Here is an 18,956-nt window from a genome sequence, read left to right on the forward strand (position 1 = left end):
AGTTTCTGTGGCTAAGCATCCGGAAGGCAGGCAGAAGACAAGGCCAGAGTGTGGTTCCAGGTAGCGTCTCCACCCCACCCAGTTCCAACTTCTTGCTAAGGTTTCTCCCGCTAAGCAGGCAGGAACCAACTCCGCCCCAATCCTTCCTTCACACAGGGGAAAGCGCCGTGGAAAAAAGACTAACAGTAACAAGTTGTTGTGACTCAAAACCTCCTGGAAGAAGTCGGCAGGGCGTTCGGGAGCGGGCTTGTCCCTGGGTCCCTAGCCTGCCGGTGCGCTTCGGGCGGGTCTCTGGGTGCGTGTGGGCGCGCCGGGCTGCACATTCCTGGCCGGGGAGGAGAGCGCGGCGGGCGCCCCTGCGAGCAGCTGGCTGCGCTGGCCCCGAGCGCTCGGAGCTGGGGGAGGAGCCTGGCCCGGTCGCCGGCGCTCTCCCAGTCATTGGCCTTTTGTGCTGCAACTTTTCCCGAGCCCTTCGGGGAGCCTGCGCCCGCCCTGCGCCGTTGCCCCGGGAAAGTTTGCGTTTCCTGGGTTCACCCGGTGGGGACCGAGCCAGGCTCGGAGGACTCAGCCTATCTGGGGGACTCTTTGAGAGTTGCGTCCCCGGAGGAAGGCAGCTACGCGAGGGCCAGCCCCAATCGTCCGGGTAAGTGCGCAGTGGCCACGGTGGGCGCACGTGGGGTCAGGGAGGAGACAGACGACCCTAGGACCTTGGCCGCCAGACAAAGCCGTGCTAGAAGGGGCTGCGAAGCTCCTTTCAGCTTTCCTAAGAGGGACTTGTGTAGGAGCTGAAAGTAGCTGAAAGTACACATTGTGTTCCCCGCCGGCTGAGGCGTGTGTCTGTCAGGGAACTAGCGGGACCCAAGCGTCAGTCCCAGAGGTTGGTTCCCCTGAGTGGGCCACCAGGAGTCAACGTCTGTGGGCGGAGTGTTGGGGTCCTCCAGGTTTGAGGCAGGGGTGGGGTGTTCTTGTCCGGGGGCTGCCTCTATGCCGTCTCCGCTGGCCTCTTTTTTCCTATTCGTGTTGGCCATACCGGGTCTCTTGGGGGCACCTTTGGCAGCCACTTAGATGCGTGTGTATGAGTCTTAAAGATCTGCACAGGATTTCCTCCGAGTTTGAGACTTTTAAATTCTCTAACAGTTACGTCAGCACAGCCGAGTGCACTTCTGGGCTCCAGCGCGGCACGTGACCCAGCCTCGCTTCCCCCTAGGCGTCCTTTGGCTCAGCTGGGCTGCCACAGGGTTCTCTGACTCTGGGTGTCCTGCACACACAGCCTCGGGAGTGTTGTGATTGTCGCGGAACACCCCTCTGTTTGCCTGCTGTTCTCCTAACTTTGTCCAGCGTTGGTCTTTTCTTAAAAATCGGCGACAGGGCACTGCTGTCTTCTGGGGTCAGATACAGAGACAGAAGTTTGTGGGTAGCTGGTTGAAACAGAACTGAAACATTATGGGAGGTGGTAGAAGCCTACTGAAGAGGAGAGAGAGGAGGGGCTTGCTGAATGGGCTTACATGTGCACCTGTGACCACCCCAGGTCCCCACTGAACAGCACATGGAAAACTGAGGGTCCCAGGGCAGACTGCTGCCTGATTTAGCCCAGGGAAAAGTACAATTCTCTTAGGAAGCAGAGAGGACTCCCCCATTCATTTTCTGATCTCCTTATGGGGGCCAGGTTTCTAAAGTACATTCTTTCATAGGAAGCAATGACTTTGACTTCCATTCAGAACCACATGTAGCTGTCAGAGGTGAGTCTTCTCTCATGCTTTTAGGCTGACAGTTGGAAATTAGAAGGGAGGCTAGGGCTGGGCTGGGCTGGGCTGGGCTGGGCAGTGAGTGGAAGGATTCCCATGGGTCTCCTCTTCACAGACCCAGCCCTGTCCTAGGCATTTCCCTGTAAGGAAACTTGGAGCAGGAAATAGGCCAGCAGCTGCCCCCTTATACAGTCACCAGAGTGGATTCGGTCTCCAGGCCTCCTCCTCCTCCTTCGGCTCTCTCTCAGATGTTAGGTCGCAAGTTGAGTGCATTGCTGTGTGCCTGTAATCACAGCTATTTGGGATGTTGTGTTGGACGTCGGCCGGCAAGGCATAACAAGACCCGTCTTAAAAAGAACGCTGAGGTTAGCTCAAGCCTCAGACTAGGTCTGTGGAATACGGCCTGTGTATATTCCAGTCATTCATATACAGGCATTTTTGCTTACGGGAGTCTGCAGGTCAAATGTTGGGCCCCTGTGAGACCTAGACAGAATTAGTCTGCCTCATCCCTGTCTCTTTGAATGCTTGGACTATTTAAACTGGAAGGAAGCTTGAAGATCAAAGTTTCCCTTTTCAGTTTTGAAAAAGAATTGTCAAAGGAGTCCAGGGTCTTATCCAGGGTCACACTTCAAAGTGGGGTTCCAGTGCAGGACCCCAGACACCTGACCTGGTGCTGTTGGTGCTAGGTCCCGCAGGCAGCCTCACTGGTTTTATTTGGTATTGCATTGGTGTTATTTGTTTGTTGTTTCCATGGAGACAGACTCCGAATGAGGAAAGACACATCCAGTTCACAGAACCACTCCAATAAAGTGACAGGGCCCTGGGTGGTTGATGGCAGTTGAATTAAATAAGATGCTAATTTGGCCTTCAAGACTCCAAGGGTGTGTGTACTGGGGTGGGGTGGCAAGAGTATCTGTATCTGATGGGCAGACTTTGGTTGAGGCTGAAGCTCCCTGGAAGGGATATCTCGCAACACAGAAGGCTATATCTGGTTGTCTTGGTGATTGAGTGCACTGTAGGCATCTGGTGGGCGAGAGTCGGGGGGCCTGCACAACCTGGAATTGCTACTCAGAGTACCAACCAGTAGCGACCTACATAGAGGGCTCTGCCAAGGTCACAGGAATTCAAGAGAGAATCTTTAGGAGGGCAAGGAAAGGAGCCTATGGTTGCCATGCTTCAAGTCATAGGTGCAGACGAGGGCAGCCTGCAAGAAGAGCTTAGTGGAGAGCATTTGCATGCGGATATATACCTGATTGTGTGTGTTTCCTGGGATTTGGTCCTTGGATGGTTGGGGTTGGTCTGGCAGACTCTTGTTCATGTGCACCGATTATCAGAAGGTTTGAGAAGCCGGCAGCACCAATGGTTGAGGCTGTCCAATGGAGCACACCTAAGAAAGAGAAAGCTTCAGGGCCAGATCCCCTGATCTCTCCCATTGAGATCCAGGTCTGTGAAATCCAACCAGGTGATAGAGATTTTTCTGCCTCTGCCTCATTGAGGCCACAGTCCTTAGTTTATAACCTTAATAATCACTGCCGCAGCAACTCCCTAGGATGACAAAACATCCCACAGATTACGAAATCATTTGAGAGACATGAGAGGCATGAAAACAAAGACCCGGGGAAACAAAAGATTGCAAGGCAAAGCCTCTAAAAATAGAGCAATGACCTCAAGAAAATACAGCGATTGACTGCGGTGGAGGTTCCACTCCAGATATGGGGATGCTCAGCACCGCCCCTGGGTACTGTGTGTATAGGATTTCAGCTTCTCATTTAAGTAATGGATTCAGGACTGCCAGTTAAGAGAGAGCAATGTTCCCAAGACTGGGCAATGTAGAGACTGCCTAGGATTTAGAGACGTAGACCAATCTTATGAGCTCTGTCTCTCCTCTTACAAGCTGTGTGACCTTGAAGGATTCGTGAACCATCTAAGAGTCTTTTTTTTTTCTTCTCTTTAATTAATGGTAGGGGTAATGTGAAGTAGACCCCTCTGTGATGCTGTGGATGCTGGTGGATGCTGGTGAAGCCACGTATGTGAAGATACTGGCATACCGTAGAGTGCTTTGCAGAGGGACAGCCATTTGTGTTAGTATTTTTACCTTATAGTTAAAGGTACCTGTTTATTGTTTATTGGAGATTTCCTGGTGTCTCCTGTACTCTGTGTTTCTTCTTCTTCTTGTTAGTTATTACTGAAAATGTAAGCAAGGGGTATAACTGGAGGTTTCTCTCCTGCCTGCCAATTCCTGAATAATCACTCTGAGGCTTACTATTAATTACAAACTGTTTGGCCTATTAGCACAGGCTTAATCTTAACTAGCTCTTACAACTAAATTAACCCATTTCTATTCATCTGTGTATTGCCACATAGCCGTGGCATTACCTCACATCTTGCTTCTCCTGGCGGCTGCTGGCATCTCTCTGACTCTATCTTCTTTTTCCCTATCTCTCTGCTTGGATTTCCTGCCTAGCTATAAAACACATTCACAGCATACAGAGAGCCATCCCACATCAAAGGGGGCTACACACATTAGAAGCTACTAACTAACCTTACTATCTAGGCCCAAATTATGGGGACTCCCTCATGTTTTCCCTGGATCTGGCACAAGTAATGGATGTGTAACCCGATTCTGCTCACAGAGGACAAATCTAGGCAGAAGGAGCTGGGAAGAGAAAGCCATTGCACCCCTGGCTCACGTCTCTGCTGTCTTCAGCTCCATCGTTTCTCTCATTTGGGGTCTTGTCCAGTCCATACTAAATCCCCAAGGTCTATGAGTCATCTCCGTGTCTGTGCCGTTTAGACTTAAAAGCACCCACTCACCATTCTTGCATGTAAGGCCCTTGAGAGCATGGGGACATCAATCATACCTGTTCCTGGGGAGCACACAGTAAGAAGATCTGTCTGGTCAGCTCAGTAGCATCTTCTCCCTGCTTCCTGGTATTGTGCACATGGCCCTTCCTTAGCCCCAGGCTTCCTGTGGCTTTTGGTGTCCAGCTCCCTTTTCCCCATGCTAGCTCTTCCACCTTGACCGAACTGTGTTCATTCCTTGAGGTACCTGGCCTAGGAGTGTTTCTAGACAAACCTGCTCATGTTCCCAGAACCCTAAGTCGGATCTGGTTCTGGGAGGTCCTGCTAGCTCTGGGGAGACTCCTATGTGGGGTGGAGGAAAGTTCAGTTTTGGAAGGGATGATTGCTTGTCCTTGAGGGGGGCATTTCAATTCATCATGGGGTGATTGCCTTTCAGGCTCGCTGTTCGTTCTGGCATTTGGAAAAGGTTGTATGTCTTTCTTGGTGTCTTCAGCACCGAAAGAGGCCAGGAAAGGGTCAGTAAACTTAGGACCAATCAACTTTGTATTAGTAATTTTCAGACAGGTGCCCCTTAAGTGAGTCGCTGTTTACCTGCACAGTTGAACAGGAATCTGATCCAGAGGTTACAGCAGCCAAGACAGACAGCTGTAGGCCCAAGCGAAAAGTCAGTGCTTTTAGCCGAAGCTGCTTCTACGTCTCCGTTCCCCTTCCGTTTCCCAGGTTGTCCTGTGGTCTGCCATATCTCAAAGTCTGTCTCCTTGAGGTCTGACCAGACCCTGCCTCAGGGACTAGATCCACTCCCCTCTTGACTTGTGAGGGAAGGATTTACTTCAGTCAAGAACTCAGTCTTCTTGTGTGACAGAGAAAATACTGAGTAATTTTACTGCTTGTGTGGTTTTAGAACCAGAGAAAAATCTGTGATTCTGATACAGCTTTGTTTTGTTGTTAATTTCAAAGTTGTCTCCTGTCTGCATAAAAATACTGGAAGCCTCTGCCCCGCCTTCAGCTCATTGCTTATGAGTTGAATGCCTGTTCTCAGTTCAAACATGTTAGGGGGTGTTGGTTCTGGCCTGAATAAAGTGGTGGCCAGAAAGAGCCAGAGCAGACCGTTATGAACATCATCTCGCTTGGGCCACTTCCCTGTATCCGAATGATATTTATGACCCAATCCTGCCTCCTGATAACCCATGGTGAAGAGAGTGCCATCCCTTACTTGGGGATTTTATTGCATAGACCAGGCTAACCTGGAACTCAGTATGTAGCCCTGTAGTCCAGGCTGGCCTCTGACTCACAGTCTTCCTGTTTCTAACTTCCTAATGCTAAGGTTACTGGTGTAAGTTCCCACACCTGGCTAACCTATGTTTTTAAACCGTGCTTAAACAAATCATTTGGCCAAATCGTTTGGCGTAAAGTTTTGCATCTTAACTATACAGCTAAGTGTTCAGCTCAACAGTGTTGATGTAGTGATATTGTTGTGTGGTCAGATCCCCAGTACTTACTTTCCATATCAGTCTAGTTCTCTCTCTCTCTCTCAGACAATCATGTCTATCACTATGTGGTAGCCACCATTCTATTTTGGCTTCTATCAGTTTTAATATTTTTGTTGTTATTTCTTTTTCCTTTTTTTTTTTTTTTGAGAGAGAGAGAGAGAGTCAAGTAACTCAGGCTGGCCTCTAACCTCTAACTCACTGTGTAGCAGAGGCTAACTTTGAGCCCTTCTTCCTCCTGCCTCCATCTCCTGAGGGCTAGCCTGCACCACTGGTTTGTTTTATTCTGTGCTGGGATGGATCCCGCAGCCTATGCGAGCTAGGCAGACACTCTCGCAGCTGAGCTCCATGCATTTCGTCCTTAGGCCGCAGCCTCAGAAACAAGGTCATAATAGTTTAATGAGCTTGCTTAAGATTACGAATGGCTAGTAAACTGTCCAGCTGGGTCAGAGCTTTACTCTGGGCTCCGCTTGAGGGCCTTGCCAACTCTACCCAATTCCCAGCGATTCCTCCGTTGTTTGAATTCCGTGCCGTATCCTGGGAGAAGCAATGCACCTGTGTATTTGGTGCTGTGGGACAGTAGCCCCCAGTGGCAGGGGTGGGGTGGGGGTGGGGAATCCTAACTTGAAGGACCTGCAGGTACTAAATGAGCCTTGGCTCTGTGCTGCTTTGATTAGGGAACAACTGTGTCATTATCCGCCTGACCTAGAAGGGTATATGTCTTAGTCTTTTGAGAAACGTGGTGGCTGCTCTCTGCTTGTCCTGAGAATATCTCCTCCCCTGAGTTCCTCATGAAACCCAGACCTGAGTTCATTAACCAGGAAGGTATGGGAACAAAACAGCTTGGTTTGGAGGGATGGTTAAGTTGTAGATTCGAAGGCTTCCTGCCATCTGCTGTCCTGCCTTCCTTTTCAGGGTCTCCTGGGTGGCCAAAGGCTGGGGTCAGCAGGTCACACCCTGTCTCCCGTTCCTCGTCCTCACTCTTGAGGTTGCTCCAAAATGTGGACCTGCTCCCCTGTCATTTTTCAGCCCAACCAGGGAGCTGTCCTGCTAGAGCTTTGGGTTTCTGATCAGCTTTCTTTGGATTAGGTGGGATCCGTAAGACCAAACAGGCCAAATCTTCATATTGTGAGACGATGCCTGGGGCCCTGGAGAGGAAGGCCTCTGTGGCTCACTGCTCAGACTTCCTGGAGGTAGTTCCCCATTGGCTCTTCTGCACTTCCTGTTACTAGATGCTGCTGAGACCACCATAACCTGTATGGGATCTGAGATCTCAGATCTGGAGCTGGAACAGCTTGGATGGAATGTTCTGTCGAGTGTCTAGGGTGGAAGGATGCCTTAGTTCATTTTATGTTGGTGACACAGTAATGTGTCACAGTTAATGACACACACTGAGTTACACAGGAAAAAAAAAGTTTGTTTTGATTGGTGGCTCTCTCCGAGGTCAAAGGGATGCATCAGGTGATAGCCTTCTCATTGCCACGGCAACAAACCAGTGCAGGGCATCCCATGACAAGAGACTGGGAGTATGGGAGAGGCCCAGCCAGACTGACTTTTATAACAGATCCACTCTCAAGATAATCCACTAATCCATTAGAGGCCTAAATGGGTTAATCCACTCCTGAGGGCAGAGCCTTAATTACCTCTCACAGGTGCCACCTGGTGCCACCTTTTAACATGCCTGGGTGGGGACTGCACTCCAGCTGAGGTTGGCAGAAACGAACCATATTCAAGCCACCATGAGTATACGCTGTTGCTCTTTGTGAAGACAGGTCTGCCCTGTGTTGAGCACGTCCTGTGTGCCCGTGAGCCTTAGTCCCATCTCTTGCTGCCATCTGTCCACTGTCCATTCTCGATCCTCGCTCTCCTGGTGCTCACACAGCCTGGGAGAAGGTGGAGTGTGTCCGCCCGAGGAGGCACGCCAGGCAGGGAAGGCAGGCGTGAAGGAGGACCTGCTGTGTTTGTGCTGACGGCACCCTTTTCTTTGAAACACATCCCACTGGCCAGGCACCCTGCTGGAGAGATAGATGCTCTCAGGACTGGCATTATGAGTCTGTCCACTGCTGTTGCCGGGGTAACAAATGGGGAGACTGAGCTTTGAGCAAACCCGCTCTTCATTGCAGAGGGATGGTTCTGACTGAGGTAGTCTGCCCTTACGGTCTTTGCAGCCACTTGCTTCTCAAGAGGCGTTTTATTTCTTCACCAGCCAAGGCCCAGTACTAAAGCCCAGGGCTTTCCAGAAGTAGGCAAAATAAATTTGAGGCTTAAAAAAAAAATTGAGTCCTTACAAGATGTGAAAAGCACAGGTCATAGCTGAATTGAGCAGAAGTTCAGCTTGAAATGAGACGCTGTAGTATATCATCCTCTGTGGCTATGGCTCCTTATGGCTGTACAACCATCGCTGGTTGGTTCATTTGTTCACGTATTCATACGTTCCCATAAACTTGCTTTTGAGCTCCGAGCTGAGGTTTGTCAGCAGAGAGAAATATTCTTGCTTTTGTCGCTTCTGGTCCCAAGTTCCCCTCTGGACCTGCTGTTTCCTGGGAAGTCTCATGACTGCTTGTGCTCCAGTCAGGGCTGTGCGCCTTTCAGGGCTCCTGAAGGATGTCAGTGGTGGGAGGCCCAAATTCAAGTCATTGCATTCCCAAGACCTGGTTTCCACTGCTGTAAAGCAATATGGCTGCCCTTTTGTAGGGAGTTCTGAGGGATCACAGACAGCAGCTAGCAAAGCCCTGAGATATTGTACAAATTTTCTCTAAAAAAGGTGTTTATTTTTATTTTCTTTTCTTTTTTAACCAAAGGCCAAGTCTTCACCTTGCTAGACTTGCTTATCTGTTTGTCTGTCTCTGCCTCAGAATCATTCCCACAAACCCCTTTCCTTAGGGCCCCGTGGGAGGCACCTTCCTGGTCCCTCCCTCCTAGCTGGCTGTGAGATTTCCTGACTCCCGTGCCCTTGGCCTCAGCTTGGTCGTATTCTACAGGCTTGCCAAGGGAGGATGATGCCCCTCACACAGGCCTAGCGAGCAGCTGTTCTTCTGAATGAAGCTGCTATGTTTATGTCGGTCTCTTTCCAAGTTCGTGTACATCAGGGTGTTGGTAACAATAAAACGAGCATTCCTAGATTATGGTCAAGGACCATCACAGCCTTGAGTTTCACGCCTGACCCTAGGCAAGTTGTCTTGCTGGTCTAGGAATCTTAGTTCCGCTTCTGCCTGGGCTACAGGAATGCCAGGCCAAACTTGTCCCAATTTCACCTGCCAGATCTGGACAAAGAAAGCCCAGCTTGGTTTGCCCAGAGTCGTACATTAGTGAATCCTGGCAGAAGCAGAGCAAGGGTTCTGTCCTCTTCACTCCCCAGAGGACAGATATTTGCCCAGGATGCGCAGGAGCGATGCTCTGGGAAGGCCATTCCCTGGGTGTGCTCCAGGTGTCACGCAGTCTCCTCTCCCCCTCCTGTATCATGCTAGCTCACAACTGGCCTATGGCTTCTGCAGGAGATTCGCAGTCAGAGAAGCTTCCGTTCTGCCAGTCTTTGGCATGCCTTCTGAAACCCAGACAGCAGAGGCGAGCTGCCCTGGGCTGCCAGGCTCTGACTGCGAGAACTCATCCAGTTCTCTTCAGTGCAGCCCAGTTTCTGGGGAGCCCAGCGCTGAGGTTAGTGTTCTACTTTAGCTGACTCTGTGATGCACGCCCACACTCCCGGCTAGTCGAGCGGCCTTGGCATGAGAATGGACTGGTGTGGGCAACATGGTGAGACCCCACTGCAAAAACGAAGTAAGATTCTCAACTTATGTTAGGAGAAAGAAGAAGGAATAGCCAGGGAAGAGTGGCGCTCAGTGGGTGCTTGCCCGGTGTACACAAAGGCCTCAGTCAAATCCCCAGCTTCGGAAACCTGGCTCCATAGTACCTAACCTGTAATCCCAGCACACTGGGGGCGGAGGCAGGAGGTCAGGAGTTCAAGGTAAGATCATTCTCGCCCACATCGGCAATTTAAGGCCAGCCTGGGCTACATGAGATCCTCAAAATAGAAAGAAAAAAAATTTAAAATATAGCAATGTCAACAACAAAGTGAAAAACTCCAGGGAACCATGCTATTAGTCAGAATGATGTAAACTTATTTAAGTTGAACCGGACTTCCTTTAGAGCTAAGTAAATAATCTTTAACCCTTGTTAGAGATAAGTCCCTAATGACACAGGAAGTCCTAAGTTTTTGTGTCTGAGGCTTGCAGTTAGGAACTTGCCAAGTCATTAGATGCTCAGATCACAAATAGTCCCTGATTGTTCCCTCTGCCGCTCCCCCAACCCTAGGACATCTTGAGCCCCCTCCTCTGCAGCGGCTTGTGTCCTCTCCAGCCTGACCTGGCTCCTGGATGAGGGAGCTCATTCTGGGCTCCCTCGCTTCTTCTCTTTGTTATCTCTACAGCAACAGGACCGTCAGCTTTCACACGTCCCGCCACTTGCCTGCAAATAGTTCTGTGACGCATCCGGCACCCCGAGACGAGAGGTTCCTGTCCTGCTCTCCTGACACTCTGAGGCTGCTCAGAGCTGGCTCTAGCCCCAGCCATCCAGTGTAGGCGCCCATCTTGCCCTCCCCACAGCCCGTGCTGCCCTCCAGAGCCAGACGGAGCTCTGGGCAGCTGCCTGCAGGCCTTGCTCAGGAAGCCCTTGTTTAAGTGTTGCTGCACACGCTGCTGTTCCAAGAAAACTGTGAGAATAGAGCAAAGAACGCCCACCCTCTGTTCGCCCGAATTCTTCAATTGCTGATCGCTTCCCATGCAGGCTCTGCCCGTCACCCCCTCACTCTGTGTATCTTTTACTATAACTCCATGCACCATTCAAGAACAAGTTGCATAAAGTTGCCCCCCTCCAAACCAAACCCCCCAGCCCTCCAGAGCTCCAGCATGCATTTTCCCAACAGGAGCATCCTCCGGCGTGGTGCCAATGCAGCCACCCAATGGGGAGTCCTCAGCAATCCTCAGAATCTACTCAGTATTGCTACCACTGTTCATTCCCCCATCAGATCCAGGGCGCAGTCCTATGCTGGGCTCTGTGTGGTACTCGCCCACGCTCTCTCAGCCTAGGGTCCTGGCTTACCTCTTCCCAGCTTCCCGTGACCTCAAAGAGCATAGTTGTTTTCTGATGGAGAAAGTCCTTCAGTCTGTCTGCACTGTGGGGAGACTAACTGCCCTTTTGGAGCAGGGATTCCACAGCAGTGAAGCTGGGGCCTTCCCAGTGGTGGCAGGCGGCCCTGGTCAATACCTGGCAAGGCTGGAACCTACCAGACATCTCCACCATGGAGCTGTCATTTTTCATTTTGTGATCAGTTGGCATTTGTTAGAGGAGCCCTAGAGACCTTGCTACCATTTGCTTCTTTGCGCCACCACCCACCTACCTTAGTATCCTCCCATGTCCCCTGCCTGGCCTGTACTCACTTCTTCCATGATGGGCCCTTAGTGGTGGCATCTTTATTTCCACCATTCTTCATAAAAATAAGATGCTTTCCTTCCTCCTTGTTGATTCATCTGTCCTTGTTATCATTTCAGTCCATACGGATGCATGGGTTATTACTTTCTGTATTTTCTTTTATTAATTCTTTAACCTTTATTTTTATTCTGTGTGTATGGGTGTTTTCCCTGCATGTGTGTCTGTGCACTGTGCATATGGAGTGCCCTCAGAGGTCTTTGGATCCTACGAGACTAGAGTTCATTGTGAGCTGCCATGTGGGTGCTGGGGATCGAACCCCACTTTCCAGGAGGAACAATCGGTGCTCTTAACTGATGAACCATCTCCCTAGCCCCTTATTTTCCTTTTTGAGGCCCTCTGTCCACACACAGGCACACACCGGCACACACGTCTCTCTGCCTCTATCCCAGACTAATTGATAATCTCTGATTGCAGGAGATTGCCGCTGCCTAACCCCGTGCCTTTTTTCTCCAGCCCTATCACATCTCATACTTGCAGATCCTCTTCTCACGAGAGCCTGGCTTGTTCTACCTTGGATCTTGCTGTTGCTGTTTCTTGACTGTCCTCCCTGTGCTGGTGACTTCCTTAGAACCCTGATCTTCCCTATGCCATTGCTACCCTTGCCCTTGGTCCTCCACACCACTCTTGTCCACCAGAGGAAGGGGAAGGAAAACCAGTGGTTTTAGAACCAAACAGTAGGGAGAGGGGGAAGGAGCTTTCATTTTGTTGTATGGTGCTGAGGATGGAACCCGACACGGAGCTGTGCTCCAGCCTGAGGAACCATCTTTAATTTGCAAGGCTCTTTGCACACATTGGACCAATGAAGCCCTTTCCGTGTTTCAGCTGCTCCTAGAGTGTCCCGAGATCCTCACCAGAACCTTTTGGCCTGGAAGAATCCTGGGTTTCTGTGACAGCTTGTTCGTCGGGTACCCCTTGTTAGGGTCTTACAGTGTCCTCCCAAATTCATAGGCTAAGACCTTGTTTTAGTAAGTGTTACCATTGATTTGATGAGACACCATGTCCAAAAGCAACTTGGGAGGAAAAGGTTAATGTGTCTTACATATCTGAAGTCATAGTCCTTTGAGGGAAGCCATGACAGGTCTCAAACCAGGAGGGAACCTGGAGGAAGGAGCTGATGCAGAGGCTGTGTGTGGAGTGGTGCTGCTTATTGGCTTGCTCCACGTGTTCTGTTTGTTTGTTTGTTTGTTATTGTCAACACAGGACCATCAGCCCAGTGGTGGCCCCATCTATAAAGGTCCGAGCCCTCCCACATCAATCACTGATTAAGAAAAGCCCTACAGGCTTGCCTGCTGTCTTGTCTTATGGAGGCATTTTTCCCCCGATTGAGACTCCTTCCTCTCCCTGACTCTAGTTTTATGTCAAGATAAAACTAGCTAGAACCGACTTGAAGGCTCAGGTGGAGATGTTATAGAGGTGGGGAGGTGGGGACTTGGGGACGTGGCTAGGCATGAGGGCGAGCTTTCATGGATGGGATTAGTGTTCTGTGCAGGGAACCAGGGAAAGCTCCCTGTGCCCTTCCCCCAGAAGAGGACTCCCAGCAGCCCGCAGACCTGCTGGCTTTGATTATGAAATCCCAGCCTCCAGAAAGTCGAGAGATGCAGCAGTGGTTTCTAGGCCATTAGTCTCATGGCATTGCTACATCGCCCTGATGCACTAAGATACCACACCTGAGAAACTATCCCTTGGATTTTGAATTCACCTTACTCTGGATTAGCCTACCAGCTTGCAGTGTATGGCTGCATGCTATTCACTCAGGTGCCCCCAGGATGCTGATGGGGCACGGGCGTACTAAGTGTGTGGAGCCTGCGGTGTCAGCTGGCCCTTTCGCACTAGCACGTGGACGCATTCCTGTTGGGGCTATTATTGGAATGTTAATTTCAGGTGTGTGACTTTTGTTTATGCCACATTTGTTTAACTCTGCGAAACTGGTTCTTTGCCTGTCTAAAACACCTGGTGGTCCTAATAAAGAGCTGGATGCTCAATAGCCAGACAGGCACGAAGATAGGCGGGACTGGGAGGCAGAGAGAATAAATAGAAGGAGAAATCTGGGAGGAGAGAGAAACAGGAGCCAGAGAACAGAGAGAGGAAGATGTCAGGGGCCAGCCATTCCATCACCCAGCCAGCCAGGGGGAAAGAAGGAAAGAAACCCAGAGGCAAAAGGCAGTCGAGATAATTTAAGGTAAGAAAAGCTGGCAAGAAACAAGCCAAGGCCAGGCATTTGTAACTATGAATTAGCCTCCATCTGTGATTTATTTGGAAACTGGGTGGTGGGCCCCCAAAAGAGTTAACTATCTCACAATACCTTCCTCTTGAAGGGAGGGCCCTTGCTGCCTCGGTCTGTCGTAGTGATGCACAGACTTGTAGAAAAGCAACTTGTTGGCACAAGCTCCCCACACACGCAGCGACCACTCAACCTCCGCTGCCTAGGTTTGCAGGAGGCCCGGCAGCTGATGGTAGCAGCTGGTGGTTGAAATCTCTAACCAAAATTTGCCCCCTGAAAAATGTTTCAGTTATTCTAGATTCAGCGTTATCCACTAGTAGAATTTATAAAGCTTTCATAGTTTCAGTCAGTAAATCTATGAAGAAATGTGGGGCTTTTTTAAAAAATAATTTTTTAAAAATAGTTTTTGAAACAGAATCTCCTTATGTAGCCCCGACTCTCCTGGAACTCACTGTATAGTCCAGGTTAGCCTTGAACTCACAAAAATCTGCTGAAGAAATTCTTATAGTTTTATGTGTGTGAGTAGTCTGTCTGTATGCATGTGTGTGTACCACATTTGTGCCTGGTGCCCATAGAGGTCAGAAGAGGATACTGAATCCTCCAGAATTGGAGTTACAGATGGTTGCAAGCCACTAGGTGGGTACTAGGAACCCAAACCCAGGTCTTCTACAAGAGCAGCCGGTGTGCTGAACCACTGAGCCATCTCTTCAGCCCCTGAAGAAATGTTTCATAAGAAGTTCTAACTGTCCAGAAATCAGGAAGGTCTCCAAGCTGGTGGTACAGTGTAGATTTGATATATATACACCTCTATGTAAGCACAGATATTTAGCAATTAGTTCAGCTTACTCGAGATGCACATACATGTGTATTTCAAATCATAATTTTGTTTTTTATACAAGAGGTTGCCAGACCATTACTGGAAGCTTACTGATGCTCCAGCCTGTAGCCTGTCAACGCAGAGAGCTATGTAAGCAGCAGGAGGAGGGAGGTAAGTTAGTAAACAGAGTAAGGGGCTTGACTGGAGCAAGGAACCCCACAGTTACAGTGCAGCCCAGGCCTTCACTCATACATATGGAAAAGCTAAAGTCCCAAGCAGTCACCTGGCAGACATCCCAAGGTGGGGCTGCCCTGGAAGCCAGCCCTCCTGACATCATCGACAGTTTTCGAATGTAATAGCATGCTTGTGCACTAGCGTCATAACTGATCAGGATATTAGTCAAACTGTCACTCAGAAACTATTTCTGTTTAGAAAACTTAGGGAAGTGTCAGTGGTCTTTGAAAAGTGCCATTCCATGCTCTGGTCGGGTGGATGTATGTTTTTGGAAACTTCTCTCTTGTACCTTCATTTTCTCGGGCGATGCCTAATGAATGAGTGTGGATGTGTTTCTGTCTCAGAATGAGGTGGGCAAGTCTTCACGGGGACAGTGAGAGCTTGGAAGTGGTGTTGCTCTGATGGTACCCGGGTCACAAAGCAGTCACTAAGACAAGGACCTAAGTTGTTCCCTGACACCTAGAATTTCTCTTAAATATATTTTCTTATGTTGACTATACTAGTGGTATTCATTCAGCATAGAACCAGAAAACAGGGCTCATGGGATGGCTCAGCCACAAATGGTGTCAGCTGCCAAGTCCGGGGACCTGAGTTCAATTCCCAAGACCCATATTGGAAGTTGTGTTCTGACCACCACATGCACCTGCACACACACAGTAAATTAGAATATAATTAAATTATCTTTTAAAGAATTAGAAAATAGATGCCAAATCTATGAAGAAAACTGCTTAGCTTGAGCCAAAGAATTATGCTGATAACACCTTGGCGTAGGTTTTACCTTCCTTGCTGGCCTATTTGTGCTGTTGCTGTTTGCTTCATTGCTGCGCACAGCCACATGAGGCTCGATTATGTGGCCCACCGTTTACTTTTCCAGTTTCCAGTTAATCATGAGAATATTTTCACCTAGATGCCCCAAGCTCTACCAACATTCTCAAACAGCTGCAAATAAATCTGTTGTGCCTTAATCTGATGAACCGTTCCCCACCGTTGGACATTTTGGTCACCTTCTGTGATCACTGCCTTCTTACTCCGAGCCGTTATCATCTTCTAAAATAGTATCTTGGAAAGCCCATGGTGTGTTGAAGGAAGCTGAATCTTTTATGATGTGTTGCCAAAACTCCAGGGCTGTTTTTCTCCTCTGACTTTGTGATATTTAGAAAGTTGATCATGTCCATAATTTCGGAGTCTCCAAGTTGTAATCCACCAAAGACCTATCCTGGCCATTCCTCCCCCTCCCAGCTGGCTCCTTTACCCCCCCCCCCCTTTCCTTGTATGACCTTCCTGACCCCCATGTGTAGCCATGGGGCTCCAGCGGCTGCCCCAGAGGAATTGGAATTGTGGGTAGGACCCAAAGGGAATAGTAATGCATGGGCATACATATGGACCTACCCCCTGCTGTTTAGAATGTAGTTTAGAAAGTTTCCTGGGCCCACCCACTCTCACTCATACACATGCCAGGGGCCCTGATTGGTGCCTGACCAGTTAGAAGCTTCAGGTCAATCCTTTGGCTTATGACCAAGTCCTAGTTTCTCCACCTGATCTTGTAACCTACCCCCTCCATAGCCCCCACTTTGCCTACTCTCTAATTACAGTGACCTTTTCCTGTTCTGCAGAATGTCAAACTCCTTCCTAATCATGGTTTTCAAAGATGGGAATGGCCTTGCACTGGGGGCTGCTTACCTTTCTCTTACTCCTCCATCTTGAGGGCCCAGCCAGGTGTGGTGATGGAGAAGGTGGCTGTTGAGGTCAGGCTTGAGTTACTCAACCTGCCTGTGCCTTTTTTTCTAAGTGGTAATAAAAACAACACCCCAAAGGGGCTGCTTGACTACTGCATGTGGAATCTGTAAATGCTAACCTCCTCCTACAGGTTTCTGTACTTGCTTGTGCTTAGCCATGGATAGAGAGCACTCTTCTTCCTGGACCAGCATATCTTTGGACTATCTGTAGGAAGCCCAGATATCTCCTTCCTGTTATAGAAAGGGAGTGTGAGCCCTGCCTAGGGCCAGATGTTAAAATACATCTGCATCTCCTGGGAACTTCCTGAGTTTCTTGATTCTTTTTTTTTTCCCCCTCCATAGCGCCCCTGGAATTGATGATGTCATCCATCCAGCTGCTCCTGCAGACCTGGGACACCTACCCTTAGCTGACTCTTCCCATCATGGTGACAATGCCAGCTCAGTCTCTACACATCTGACAGTCCAGAGGTACAGTAGAAACATGGCTGGGGCTGCCTGAGCCAAGGTCCCATGAGTTCTCCCTCCTTCTCTTCCCTCATCCCCCCCCCCACCCACCCACCCATTTCTCACAGTGTCTGTCTACCTGTTCTAAGCACAGTAGGTTGTGGCAGGGCTTAGCTTCTTCTGGCCTCAGTTATACTCTGAAAGGACACTGGAAGCCCTCCAGAGAGTGTATTGCTGTTTCAGGGCCTGGTTTAGGGAGCTGGCTACCCGCTGGCTGCTGGGACATCAGCTTGTCCAGCTGCTTGTTTTCTTCTCTCTTTGGGCAATGATCAGAGAACAGAGGAGTCAGCAGGGTGTGGGAAGAGGAGCCAGGTTCTTGGGCCTTTGCCCAGCACAGAGACCTGGACTCTCGGCTCCGTCTTCTGTCCTGTTGCCTCCTACAGTCCTTCCGTCTTCCTTGCCCTTCACGCCCCAGTTCTTTGCTACCTCCTACTTGGCATGGATTCAGCTTCACCTCCCCTTTTCCTGTAGCCTTTGCATTTAGACAAGACTTGGTTTGCAGCGGCCTTGCGACTGGGCTAACACACGCATGGACATACACACAAACACACACACACGTCTATATAAATAATTACACAGTGCACATTCACATCAACACTTGGATCTCTGGATTAGTTGCTTTTCTTGTTGCCATGACAAATGCCCAACAAAAGCAACTTGCGGGGCAGAGGATTTGTTTTGGCTCACAGTTTGAGGGTCCATCCATCACGGCACAGAAGGCACAGTCACAGGACTGTTACAGCAGCTGGCTACTTACTTAGTGCCCATAGCCAGGAAGCAGAGGGGGATGAACTCCGGCACTCTGCTGCTTCCTCTAATGGCACAGGACCACCCAGTTAGGGTCAGCCTTCCTTTTTCAGTTAACCCATCTAGAAAGTCCCTCCTAGACCTGCCCAGAGACTTGTCTCCTCTGTGGTTCTAGATCCTGCCAAGTTGACAGTATTAACTGACATAGTCTCTGGCTGTCCACATCTTAGTTTATATCCATAGTCTCCATCTGTACACAGTTTGTAGAATATGTTCTATTACCATTGGTTAATAAAAAAGCTGCTTCAGCCAATGGCAGGGCAGAATAAAGCCAGGCAGGAAATTCAAGCAGAGATATATATAGAGAGAGTAGGCAGAGTCAAAAAGACGCCATGTAGCTGGTGAAGGAGACAGATGCTGGAACCTTACCAGTAGGCACAGCCTTGTGATGATACATAGATTAATAGAAATGGGTTAATTTAAGATATAAGAGCCAGCTGGGAATATGCCTAAGCTATTGGCCAGTGTTGTAATTAATATAGTTTTTTTTTCTGTGTGATTATTCGGGTCAATGCGGCCAAGAAGCCAATGTGCAGTCTGTGTTTACATATTTTAACTTACACTTTCATCAGAAAAGCCACTGGGTTTTGCCAGATCCTGTGTAGCACTGAGGTAGCCTAGGTGAGCAGGACAGAAAAGGGACTTTGCATCCTGGAGCTTGTGCCTCAGGTCTCTTTCTCCTTTAAACTCAGGGGCCACTGTCCCTGTGTCACTGCCCTTACTAGAAGCCTGTAAGGTCCCTGCATCTGAGTCTGTCTCCCCCACTAGTCTGGGGTTCTTCCAAGGGAAGAACTGCAGCGCCTGATCTGGAATGGAGGAGGGGTACTGGGACTCGATCACAGATTAGAGGACAGGGATGCTCCTGTGTCATGTCTGCACTGACCCTTCCCTGGCTACTCCTCTCAGGTTACTGGTGATGGGCAGGCAGCTGGCAGCAGTAGAGAAATCCTCTCATGGGGGAGTCTGCCTGGTGTGGGGAAAACAGGAGCGGAGGGAGATGACAGGAAACCATAGCCCAGAACCAGAGATGCCCTGGCAGGTGAGCACCGGCCAGGGATTTCAATGTTCCCCTCTTCATGGGACTCAGCTGAGGTTTTTTTTTTTTTTTTTTTTTTTTTT

The 18,956-nt window shown here is 49.5% G+C and overlaps 1 protein-coding gene across 1 annotated transcript in view; it reads left to right on the plus strand.

Moving 5' to 3' along the window:
* The first annotated feature begins 514 nt into the window (after positions 1 to 514).
* Tacc2 (transforming acidic coiled-coil containing protein 2) overlaps positions 515 to 18,956 on the plus strand; it is a 112,854-nt gene continuing 94,412 nt past the window's right edge. Inside the window, exons 1-2 of the mRNA XM_026781102.1 lie at positions 515 to 643; positions 16,869 to 16,994. The gene's annotated coding sequence lies outside the window, so the exon portion shown is untranslated. The remainder of the gene's footprint in view (positions 644 to 16,868; positions 16,995 to 18,956) is intronic.

The sequence above is a fragment of the Microtus ochrogaster genome, chromosome 8 (assembly GCF_000317375.1).
Source record: "Microtus ochrogaster isolate Prairie Vole_2 chromosome 8, MicOch1.0, whole genome shotgun sequence".
Classification (NCBI taxonomy): domain Eukaryota; kingdom Metazoa; phylum Chordata; class Mammalia; order Rodentia; family Cricetidae; genus Microtus; species Microtus ochrogaster.